Raw genomic sequence first — 12,984 nt, 5'->3', positions numbered from 1 at the left:
GCAGACTTCTCAATGCAAACCCTCAAGGCAAGAAGAGCTTGGAGTGATGTATTTCAAGCCCTAAAGGAAAACAGCCTCCAACCCAGATTGATGTACCCTGAAAAGCTATCTTTCACAATTGATGGAGAAACAAGATACTTCCATGATAAAGAACACCTTAGGAACTTCATGTATACAAAACCGGGACTCCAAAAAGTTTTAGACAATACCCTAGGAAAAGACAATGAGGATCACAATCCGAGGAAACCCAGCAGAATTAATCCATTGGGCGTGACAAATTAAACACAAAAGGGGAGAATCCAACAAAAAGAAAAAGTCATGACAAGGCTTTTAAAACTTTTGACTTCATCTCCCTAATGAGTGTATAATTCAATCTTATTATTGTACTGATTAGTCTTTTTCTGATTCTAGAATTGCACACCATTCCTTGTGCTATACTGGCTATTTATCATCTTCTTATGTCTACTTTTTAATTGGCTTGTCTATTAATGAGCTCTAAGAATTCTTTATATATTCTGGTCATAGGTTATATGCATTGTAAACATGGTCTGTTTAAGGACTACTTTTCATTTTAATGATGTCATTTAAAGTTCTAAATTTTGATGGAATCTCATTTATCGAGTTTTTTTCTTTTAAACATCATGTTTTTTTATATCCTAGGTAGTTCTTGCCTACCCTGAATTCATAAATATTTTCCCTTATAATTTCTTCTTAAAGTTTTATACTTTTAGGCTTTCTTATTTAGGTTCATAGATCCCTTCAAGTTATTTTCATGTATGGAAAAAAAGGGTTGAGGTTAATTTTTTATATTCAGATACCAGGTACTGAGTCCCACTGTTACCGGCCCAGAGGTAGAGGCTTCTGAGCCGTTGTTCCACGGCTCCTGGTCCAGAGGAAGGGGCTTCCTGGTCACCATCCTTCCCGCTGCTCCCAGCCCAGAGGAAAGGGCTTTTGGGCCACCTTCTGTCCCGCTGCTCCTGGCCCAGAGGAAGGGGCTTCCGGGCCACCATCCATCCCACCGCTCCCAACCCATAGGGAGGGGCTTCTGAGCCACCATCCCACTGCTCCTGGTCTAGAGGAAGGGGCTTCTGAGCCACCATCCCTCCGGCTGCTCCCAGCCCACAGGAAAGGGCTTTTGGGTCACCATCCCTACCGCTGCTCCCGGCCCCTGTCCCACCTCACCCAGCTCAGAGGAGGTAATCCGTGCAGGTGCTAACAGCCCCCAGCCCCAGTCAAAATGAGAAAACACGTAAATAAGTCTCAAAACCAGACTTCCAGATCACCTACAGCAACCCCAAAAGGAAATGAGATGGAACCCTCTGATAGTCAACCACCTGGACCCACTGAACTGGCAACAAAAGCGGATCTGGAAAACATGAAATCAGAAATAATTTCTCACATAACAGGAGAAATTGTGCCCTTAGTGCAAGACATGATTAATAAAGCTAATGTAAAGGTGCAACTTTCCAATGATGAATGTCATTATATTGTATACCTAAAATGTACCAATGATTAGAATGAATAATCAAAAATGTAAAATAGGAAGAAAAGGTCCAAAGGGGTAGGGGTAGTGGGAGGGGCAGGGGAAAGGAAAGAAGGGAAAGGAAAAATGATGAGAAATGGAAAAAATGGAAATAAAGTCTTTGTAAATATGGAAGGGTGGAGGACGTGAAAAAAAAAGTTATTTTCATGTATGGAAAAAAGGGTTGAGGTTAATTTTTTATATACGGATACCAGGTGTTCTAGTGCCGTTTGCTGAAGACACTATCTCTTCCTCTGCTCTTGAATCGAGTTTATATTCTATAAAATGCTAATGTTAAATAATCTTTCAAAACTCAGTGGACCATATATATGTGGTTCTATTTCTAGATTCTCTGTTTTAGTCAAATGATCTATATGTTTTTCCTTACACCAACACTGCCTTGATTACTGTAGCTTTAGAAGAAGCCTTAAAATTGGGTGCTAAATGTCTTCCAACACTGTTTTTGTTTTTGTTTTTGGCTTTTCTGAGTCCTTTGTACTCCTACATAACTTTTAAATTTCAATATGCAATTCTTCATTTATAGCAAGTATACACAGACCTGAATTTTTATATATACTTTGTGTTTTCTAATCCTGCTAAATTCAAGTACAAGTTCTAGAGGCTCCTAGAGGTTTCTTAGTATTTTCTCTGTATATGATCATTTCATCTACATGTAAAGATTTTGCTTCTGCCGTGCCAATCCTATCCTAGTTGTGTCATTTTATTGCCAGACTATTTTGGTGGGGACTAGGTTTCAAAGTTTAATGGACAGATAAAGAATAAGCATATCTGCCCTCGTTCCCCACCTTAAGAGAAAGCATCGTATCTTCTCCATTCATACAAGGCATTCTCGCTGGAAGTATGGAGTACATGTCTTTAATTTGTTGAGAAGTTTCTGTTCTACTTCTAGTCTCCTGATAGCTTTTACCATGAACAGCTGTAGAATTTGGTCCAATACTTTTTCTCCAACTAGTGACAGGATCATATGGCTTTTTCCTTTCCTCTGTTAAAATGATGACTTTTGGAGGTGAATCTTCCAATTCTGAACCAACACTGCCATCCCTATAACAAAACCACTTTCTACATCCTGCCAGATCTGACTTTCAATAGTTTGTTTTGTTAAACAAATTTCTATCTATGTTCATACTTTTTTCTTCTATTATCTTTATCCAGTTTTAGGATTAGCACAATGTTGTGTTCCTAAAATGAGGGGAGAAGTGTTCCTTCTTTTTTCTGCTTTAAATGTTTGATATAATTTATCAGTTAAAATGTTTATGAGCCTGCTGTTGTCATATAGGTAGGTTTTCAAGCTAGAAATATACTTTCTTTAATAGATGCTATTCAAATTTTATATTTCCTGCAGAGTTAGTTTCATTAATTTGTCTTCTAAGTTTCTTCTTAGAAGTTGTCAAATTTATTTCAAAACAGATTTTTGTAATATGCTTTCTATATCCTTTTAAATTCTGTAAAATCTGTGGTAATGTCTCCTAGATCTTAATATTATAATTTTAAAAATATATAACTGATATTGTGTAACAGGAAGAAAAGGTCTAAAAGAGCAGGGGAATTGGGAGGGGTAGGGGAAGGGAAAAAAGGGAAAGGAAAAATATGAGAAGAGGAAAAAAATGGAAACAAGGTCTTCGCAAATAGGGAAGGGTGGAGGGGGTGAAGGGAGGGCAAGGGAAGGGGGAAAAGAAAATAAGAACCAAGAGACTCATGTAATGGTACAAGATCCCAATGATGAATGTAACTGTATTGTATACCTAAAATGTACCAATAAAGGTAATGGGGGGGAAGATTATTTATAAGCACTCTTTTAGGCTCTTAAAACTTTAATCTGTTAATCGTATAATGTATTATATTCTTAACTATGAATTTTCCTGCCCAAGAATTGTTCTGGAATTTGATTCTCTTCATGGAGGAAGAGCCCATTCTGAGGGCTTTTTCAGAGTAGATAAATTCTTAGATCTGGTGCTGGTGGGCAGGGATGTAAGGAAATAAACATCTTACATGTTTGCTGCTAAAGCTAACCTTGCTGCTCAGAACCAACTTTCCCTGATTGCCTAAGTGTTGCTTTCACTGTGCAGGGAAATCAATAAATTAAAATAATTGTCTAACTACCTCCCTGCTACCAGAATTGGAACCTACAACTCCTTTCTTTTCTTAATATAAATTATAAGTATTATGTTAGTAAAAAATACAAACAGCAAATCCTATTTCTATGTTTTGAGATAAGTATCATCAGAGTAATAATTTGGGAAAAATTAGCTGATTTAGATATGAAAAATTAAGTCCTTCATCTTCTGTTTATATTACAGATGACTACAAATATTCCTGTTCTTCAGAAACCATATAAAATTATTTGGCAAGATATTTTTCCATGACAATTATAATAAATTGCCCTAAAATTTGATCTACACTCAAGCCACTAAAACTATCCTGATGAAACTTAGACAAGGAAAACAAGATTGGTTTTAATCAAAATATTGTCACTTGTATAAAAAACAAATGTTATGCAATACAAAGAATTAAACTGATTTTTAATCAAGTGGACATATATGCCAAAAGGCTTCTATTTTCTTTTACAGTGAAGTAATAGTTCAGTCCATTAAATTAATATATGCATAATAAATATATACTAACAATATCCTTGCAATATCCTTATATGTTGTGAAAGAGAAAAGATTTCTTTTCTCGCCAATTGCTAAGGTCATAAATGAGATCCTTAAAAGACAGATTAACTTTTGAGAGAAAAGCATGTAAATTTATTTAATACAAGTTTTATGTGACACAGGAGTCTTCAGAAATGAAGATTCAAATTAACAGGTAAAGTTTTATTTTTTATGCTTAGATTTGATGAGCATATGGACACTTGTGGAAAAATATGATTAGACAAAAGAATATGATCAAATGTTAATAAATGGAGAAACTTAGTAAGGCCTATTGGCTCAGATCTTTCTCTGTGGCCCCGTGTCTTCAGAAGTCAAGATGTTTCATTCCTCTGGGTATAAGGTGGATACCTCTCAAATGAGAGGCTTATGACCTGCCTCAGGGGAAAAGAACAGAAGGTCAGAGTGTGAACTTCCTGTTTCTGGTGTTTTCTCAAATACCAATGTGGCATTTTGAAACAGCAAATTTTGAACCCCAAGAATGCCTCTGGCAGAAGTTCATAGTTCTAAAGAGGCCTGGCTAGAAGAGCTATGATAAGGAAAACAGGTCTGCCTGAGCCAACCTTCCTCTTTTTGAAGGCTGGAAGGTGGCTTTAAGACTCTAGAGTTTCTGCTCCGCCTTCCTCCAAATCTCGTCATGGAGACGGACATCTGTTCTGTCTGGGAACAAGTGTGGCCCTAGAGGAATGATTAAATAATGATTGGAAAATGTCAATGTTTCCTTTGCAGAAAGGAGAGAGCCTTGGCAAGTACTTCATATTTGCAAAGTGCTTCACAAGATACAAAATATTTTCGTATCCGTTATTTTATTTGATTCTTAAAACAATCCTATGAGATAAGTAGAGCAGCTGTTGTTTCTATCTTACATAAGGAAATTGAGGTTCAGTGATATTAAGTGATTTGCCTGAAGTCCTCAAATTGTTAAGTAACACAATCATAATGTGAACAACTTCTTTAACTTCCAAGAACAACCATCCTTTCATCCCCACTCAGAAAAGAATGAATACTGAAACACCGGTGGACAGCTTCCTGGAAAGTGTCATCCCTCAAAGAGAGAATGGAAACTTTTTAAACGTAGGTAACATACGGAAAACTTGTAGGAGGTATGATTCTCTTTTTCTCAATTTTCCTAAAATATCACTAAATCTTTTCTTTCAAGGAAGCAAGAGAGAAGCAGGAGTGTTATCTGAATGTTCAATCTCAAGATGGAAAACTGTGAGACATCTGCAAATGTCTTATAATAAGGTGGACGCCAAGGGAAAGCTAAAATTTTATCAAACAAACCAAAAATCTGTTTCCATGCTGTGCTAAACAAACAACTCAAAGGGGTAACAGAACAGACCCAGCTGCTGTTCAATGTGCAGCCAGTTCTCTTTCTTCACAGCTTCCTGGTGTATATCTTTGCCTCTAAGTAGTGTTATGAAAGGGCGTGATTTTAATCAGCTTTGACTGCACCTTGCTCTAAAGATTTACTCAGTGCAATCCTTAGAGGCACATTACCGCTCAGCTCCATTCCAGGGAAGAAGCCTGTTCTTCGTCAGCTTTAGAAAGACAGGAGTGCTTTTATCTCACTGTTGCAGAGTGAAAGAAGGACCTAAGACCCAAGTAGCTACCATGGACTTGGTTTTGCCAAACTGTAACTACACTCTAAATAGGTCAGTGTGTAATTCAGTTCTGTACTAATGACTTAGCAGGGATGTGTCAAAATGGTAGTCTCTAAGACCACTCAGCCCTGGTACATTTCTCTATAGAGATTTAGTACACACAAAAATCATCAAATGTATTCTGTAAAACTCAGCCCAAATGTTCCTAATGCAGCATATATACATACATATCTATATATATATATACATATATATACATATATATATCCATCAGCCCCCAGATTTCATAGATTTCTCCAGAATTCTTATGGGCATGTGGATATACTCACTCACTCATTCATTCAACAAATAATGGTAGGAATTAGTTATATGGCAGTAGACAGTCTGACTTTAAGTGTTAATTATATTACAACAAGTAAAAATCATATTGTGTCTTTGGGAAAGTTGGCTAGCTTATATGTGCTTCAGTTTCTTTTTCTGAAAATAAGAATAATAACCATTATCTCATAGGATTGAAGTGAAGATTAAAGTTAGTATTTGTTAACAATATTCAAATGAGTTAGTTTGACACTCTATACAAATAAAGTACTTGGTAAATTTTGGTCATTATTATTCTCTTAGAAATTCTTTAGATTTTTAAAAACAAGTTGTTCCTAGAATGGATAGCCATTAACTGCTGCCCTCCTATCACAAAACCTCTCCTCCACCCAAATATCTTATCTGAGATCTGAGTGTACAGAAGTGTTCTTGCAAAGAGCTGCTAGAAGCTACCCTCGAATCTACCCCTACAGAGGAACCAAGGCATCTGAATCTACTGAAATTTTGAGCAAAATTGGTTCCATTCACATTCTTCCTTTCTTCTTCCCCTCAACACCCAGCCTCCCCTCACTATTATGACTGCTTAACACAGGCTTTCCCACCATGTTCCCAAGCCCACACTGAGCATGTGCCAAGGGACCTAGCTTCCATGCTTTTCCTTCACCAAACATGTTTAAAGGGATATCTATGCTCTCTGATTCTCCAGTTGCTCAAATTGAAATATAAAAGAAATATAAAAACTCACTGTTTGATTAGTCAACATATTTAGCTTCTATTCCAGCATGCTTTGGTAGATAATTGCACATATTAGGTTTGGAAACTGTACACAAACTCAAGGTATAAAACTATTTTTACCAAAAAGAAGTATGTTCATGATTCCTTGGCTTGTTGTCTGTGGATACCTCCTACTACCCATCTTCGCTGTACCCTGTATTTCCAAGTAATTTCCCAATTTTTATCTGATAACAGTGATAATATTCCAGTACCCACTAAGACCTTCACATACATTATACCATTTATTCAATTAAGTGATCCTCCTATTTTACAGATGAGGAAATTGAGGCATAGAAAGTTAATAAAACTTGACTGTAGCATATAATTAACAACCCATGGAGTTAATACTTTACTAGAAAAAAAATTTATTTTTTTCCAGAAGTTTACACGTGAAATAACAAATACAAAAGCAGTATGTGTAGTTTGATTTCATAATTTTTATTTAAAAACCCATATTATAATAATGAAAAAAGTCTAGAGATATATAAAACAAAGGATTATATCTATATATTATATTATATATATATATGTTAACTCAGGAGACAAGATTATAAATATTCTTCCTTTTTTGAGACATATTTATATTTTCCACAATAAATAAAATCACTTTTATAACAAGAAAAAATACATGAGATATAAATATGTCTTATATATATTGATTGATTCAATCATCATACAACCCTATAAAGATTGGCAGTATGGTTTAGCCCTTTTCTACAGATAAGAAAACCAAAGCATGGAAATATTAAGTAACTTGCCCAGAATTATATATCCAGAGAATGGCAAGGCAGATATTGAACCCAGTCAGTCTGGCTGTACCATTCCTGTACCATAGCCACTATTCTACATATACTCCAAATCACATATTCTACTAGTTCATGATTATATACAAGGCATTCATTTGTTTTAAGGATTTTTGCACTTATTTCAACATCAAAATGAGAAATACCTTAAATCATATTATTTGGCTAGTGACCTAGAGTTTCTCTTCCATGACTAGAAAACTTTTAAAGCCAGCCACAGTGATCCCGTGTGCTTAAATAATAGATGAGAAAGTGGTTAAAGGCTAAAAGCACTTTACAAATGTAAACTATTATTATAAAACTTTTTATCCACAGGGCTCAAAGGACTTTACTATGTCATTTTTCATCATTACAGATTTAAAGATTGTGCTTATTATTAAAATGTTTTACAGTTATCACCACTTTCCATGTCTTTAAATTTTATTTACCCATATGAAATAAGAAATTTTTATGAAGTGTCAGTATTAATGGTATTATTCAAGCCAGGAATTTAGCTCAGTGGTTCCTCCACCTGCCTCACAAGTGCAAGGTCCAGAGTTTGATCCCCAGGACCAAAAATAAATAAATAAAATAGTATTAGTCAAATTATGTGTACATCCATTTCATATCACAGTATACAAAAGCTGATTTTTACATACTTCTTAATCTATGGTAGGCATTAGCCTAAGCCTGCCATTCTAAATGGATACCATTTTATAGATGGTAAACTGAAGCATAGAGTCAATAAGTTCTCCAAGATTGCACAGTGGTAACTAGTAAAGCTGAAATTTAAAACTTGGCAGCCTGGCCCAAGAATCAGAGATCATATGCTCCTGTTTAGCTTTGTAGTATGTTTAGTCCTTAAGGTCCAGGGCCCTGTAATTAAAAATGACATATTTCTGAGGACATCAAAAAAGATCTAAATAAATGAAGAAATATATCTTGTTCATGGGTCCAAAAACCTAATAGCGTTAAGATGATATTCCTCCAAAATGATCTATAGCTTGAACACAATCCCAAGGAAAATCTCAGCAATCCTTTTTAAGGGAAAGTGACAAGTGAACAAGGTTTAAAATAGCCAAAAAATGCTAAAGAGATAAAAAAAATTTGAAGGACTTACACTATGTGATTTCAAGAATTATAAAGCTATAGTAATCAAAGCTACATAGTATTGAGACTTAGAGACCAACTGAAAAGAATAGAGTACCAGAAATAAACTCACACATATATAGATAACTTCTGGACAAACACACAAAAACGATAGTAGGGAAAGATATCCTTTTAAACAATGAAGCAACAATTGCATATGCAGAGAGGAAAAATATGAATTTGGATTCATATCTTGAGATCTACATAAAAAATTAACTCCAAATGGATCATTGATCTAAACATAAGAACTAGAAGTAAAAAAAAGTCTATAAAAATAGAAGAAAAACCTTGAATTAAGTCAGAATTCAGTAAATATTTTCTATAAAGGGCCAGAGAGTAAGATTTTAGACATTGTAGAGCATGACAAAAATTTGAATTATATAGATTCTTGTATCAAAAAGAGAAAACAAATTTCCAAAAGTTTTTAATAAATTCAATGTTTAATGATATCTGACTGAATATTTTATAATGTGATAATAGTAATGGACTCATTTGCAGGAAGGATAATACTTTGCTCAAATGGAGTTCAAAATAATGTTTTCTAACATCAAAATTGATTGCAGAGTGACAGCAATGAAAATGGACTAAGGACTTCCCAAAGTTTGTCCTGCAATAAAAACAAAACAAAACGGAAAAATTTTGTCAAAATCATCTTTTTATAACTCTATTAACAAAAGACCTATAGAAATACAGGTAGCATTTAATTTAATTTTCTTTAAGAAGAAGATTATGGTCCATAGGCGGGAACCATTTTAGGAACGGGAGCCATTTTAGAATGTAAGATGATTGGGGCCATTTTGTCTGGTAGAGAACTCTTTCAATTTGCTTTGGCTTTTGTTTCAAAGTGTCTTAATTTTGAATTGTGGGTTTTTTAAATTTTATTTCATTGATACATTTTACGTATACAATATAATGACATTCATCATTGGAAATTTGCACCTTTACATAATCACTCTTGGTTCTTATTTTTCCCCCTTACCCTGCCCTCCCTTCAACCCCTCCATCCCTCCCTATTTACAAAGACTTTGTTTTCTTTTTTTAATTTCTCATATTAATTCCATTCCCTTCCTTTTCCTCTACCGCTCCCACTTCCATATCCTCTTTGCCCCTTTTCTTCCTATTTCACGTTATCTATAATACCTTTTACTCCTTATTTACACGTTAAGTCTCTCACACTAGAGAAACTTCAGTATTTACACATGTGTGTCCTATTTATTTCACTTAAGAGTATCGCCTCAATGTGCATCCATTTAGCTATAAGTATCTTTACTTTCTCAGTTTTTATGTCTGAGTAGTACTCCACTCTATTTAAAAAAACACATTTTCTTTATCCAGTCTCCAATTCATGGGCATTTGGGGTGTTTCCAAGTTTTAGCTATTACAAATTGTGCTGCTATGAACATGGGTGCACATATATTACTATGGTATGATACTTTTAATTCATTGGGGAAGATACCCAGCAGAGGAATAGCTGGGTCAAATGGGACTTCCAGTCCTAGTTCTTTGAGGTATCTCCATACTGATTTCCACAGTGGCTGCACCAGTCTACACTCCCACCAGCAGTGGAGCAGTGTTCCTCTTTCCCCACAGCCACTCAAACATTCATTATTGGTTGATTTCTTGATAGAAGCCATTCATTCTGGGGAGAGGTGGAATCTCAGCATTGTTTTCATTTGCATCTCACTAATGACCAGTGATGTAGAACATTTTTTCATATGTTTATTTGCTATTTCTACTTCTTTGTCTGAGAAATGTCTTCATTTCAGATGCCCATTTTTGGATTGAATCTTTCAATTTGGGAGTTCTGATTTTTTTAAGTTCTTTATAGATTTGAGATATTAGACCTTTGTCTGAGGAAGAGCAGGTGAAGATATTTTCCCACATTGTGGGTTGTCTCTTCCCACTGTTGGTGGTTTCTCTTTCTGTGCAGAAGCTTTTTAGTAAGATGAGATCCCACGTGTTGATTGTTTGTGCTAGTTCATGGGCAACTGAGGTTTTGTTCATAAAATCTTTTCCTACACCAATGTCTTTAAGAGTTCTTCCAAAACTTTCTTCCAGCCAGTTTAGTGCTTCTGTTTTAATATTTAGATCTTTCATCCATTTAGATTTTAGTTTAGTGCATGGTGAGAGATACAGGTCTAGTTTTAATCTTTGGCAAGTTGAAGCCCAATATTTCCAGCACCATTTATTAAAGAGGCTATCTTTCCTCCAGTGAGGGTGGTTGACTCCTTTGTCGAAGATGAGGTGGCTGAGTGCGTCTGGAGTTGATTCTGCATCTTCTAATCTGTTCTACTTGTCCTCAGATCTGTTTCTTTGCCAGTACCATTGTGTTTTTATCACAGTAGCTTTGTAGTATAGTTTCAAGTTGGGGGTTCTAATACCCTCTGCCATGTCTCTGTTGCCTAGAATTGCTTTTGCTATCCTAGGTCTCTTCTTGTTCCAAATGAATTTTGAGATTGTTTTCTCAAGGTCCATGAAGGATGCTGGTGAGATTTCAATTGGGATTGCATTGAATCTATATAGCAGTTTTGGAAGTATGGCCATTTTCACTATGTTGATCCTTCCAATCCAGGAGGAAGGGATGTCTTCCCATTTTCTGATATCATCTTCAGTCTCACTTTTCAGAGTGCTATAGTTTTCAGAGAAGAGATCTTTGATTTCTTTTGTTAGGTTGATTCCTAGGTATTTTAGTTTTTTGGATGCTATTGTGAAAGGAATTATTTGCCCTATTTCTCTCTCAGTGAGTCTATTGTTTGTGTAGAAGAAAGCTATTAATTTTTGTGTGTTGACCTTGTATCCAGCTACTCTACTGAATTTGGTTATTAAGTCTAGAAGACTTTTGGTGGCGTTCTTGGGGTCTTCCCTATAGAATATCATGTCATCTGCAAATAATGACAATTTGACTTTTTTATTTTCTATCTTTATTCTTTTATTTCTTTCTCTTCTTTAATTGCTGAGGCTAATGTTGCCAAAACTATATTGAACAGGAGTGGTGATGGTAGCCATCCTTGTCTTCTTCCTAATTTTAGTGTGAAGGATTTCAGTTTTTGACCATTTAGTATGATATTGGCTATTGGTTTTTCATAGATGGCTTTTATCAGATTGAGGTAGAGACCGTTTATTCCAATTTTTGGAGGGTTTTTATCCTAAATGCATGTTGGATTTTCTCAAATGCTTCTTCTGCATCTATTGAGATGATCATATGGTTTTCGTCCTTGGCTCTATTGATATTGTATATTACATTTATTGATTTGCATATATTGAACCATACCTGCATCCCTGGAATAAATCTCACTTGGTCAGAGTGTATGATCTTCTGCATTCTATTTGCTAGTATCTTATTAAGGCTTTTTGCATCTATGTTAATTAGTGAGACTGGCCTGTAGTTCTCTTTTTCAGTTGGGTCTTTCTCTGCTTTGGGGATCAAGGTGATGCTTGCTTCCAGGAATGAATTCAGGATTATTCCTTCCCTTTCAATTTCACTGAAGAGTACAAAGAGTAGTGGCAGTAGTTCCTCTTTAAATGACTTGTCAAATTCAGCAGTGAAGCCATCAGGACCCAGGTTTTTCTTAGTTGCTAAGTTTATAATTCTGTTTTCAATTTCATTGATTGATATTGGGTTGTTTAGAATATTTAGGTCTTCTTTGTTCAACTTTGGTAATTCATATGTATCTAGGAATCTGTCCATTTCTTTTGTGTTTTCCATGTTATTGGCATATAGGTTCTTGAAGTAGGGATTGATGATCCTCTGGATTTCTGCTGAGTCTGTTGTAATTTCACCCTTTTCATTCCTAATTGCATGGATTTGGGCCTTTTCTTTCCTTTTTCTGATAAGGTTGGCTAAAGGTTTGTCAATTTTGTTGATTCTTTGGAAGAACCAACTCTTGGCTTCATTGATTTTTTGTATCGTTCTCTTAGTCTCCATTGAATTGATTTCTCCTCTGATCTTTATAATTTCCTCCCTTGTATGAGCTTTGGGGTTGTCCTGCTTTTCTTTTTCTAGAAGGTTGAGGTTCAGCATCAGGTTGTTTAATTGGGCTCCTTCTGTTTTCCTAATATGAGTATTCACCGCTATGAATTTCCCTCATAAGACTGCTTTCATTGTGCCCCATAGATTGTGATATGTTATAGTGCCATTGTCATTTAATTGAAGGAACTGTCTGATT

At 35.3% G+C, this 12,984-nt stretch overlaps 2 pseudogenes; one reads left to right on the top strand and one right to left on the bottom strand.

Moving 5' to 3' along the window:
* LOC101724857 (stress-70 protein, mitochondrial pseudogene) overlaps positions 1-4,830 on the bottom strand; it is a 45,718-nt pseudogene extending 40,888 nt beyond the window's left edge.
* The window catches only part of LOC147824146 (jupiter microtubule associated homolog 1 pseudogene), a 53,679-nt pseudogene continuing 45,523 nt past the window's right edge, over positions 4,829-12,984 (top strand).

Source organism: Heterocephalus glaber, unplaced genomic scaffold, assembly GCF_053883595.1.
Source record: "Heterocephalus glaber isolate CG9 unplaced genomic scaffold, H.glaber_assembly_v1.0 deba00001553, whole genome shotgun sequence".
NCBI classification, from domain to species: domain Eukaryota; kingdom Metazoa; phylum Chordata; class Mammalia; order Rodentia; family Bathyergidae; genus Heterocephalus; species Heterocephalus glaber.
Note: the sequence above shows the minus strand (reverse complement) of the source record. Positions and strands in the feature narration are given on the sequence as shown.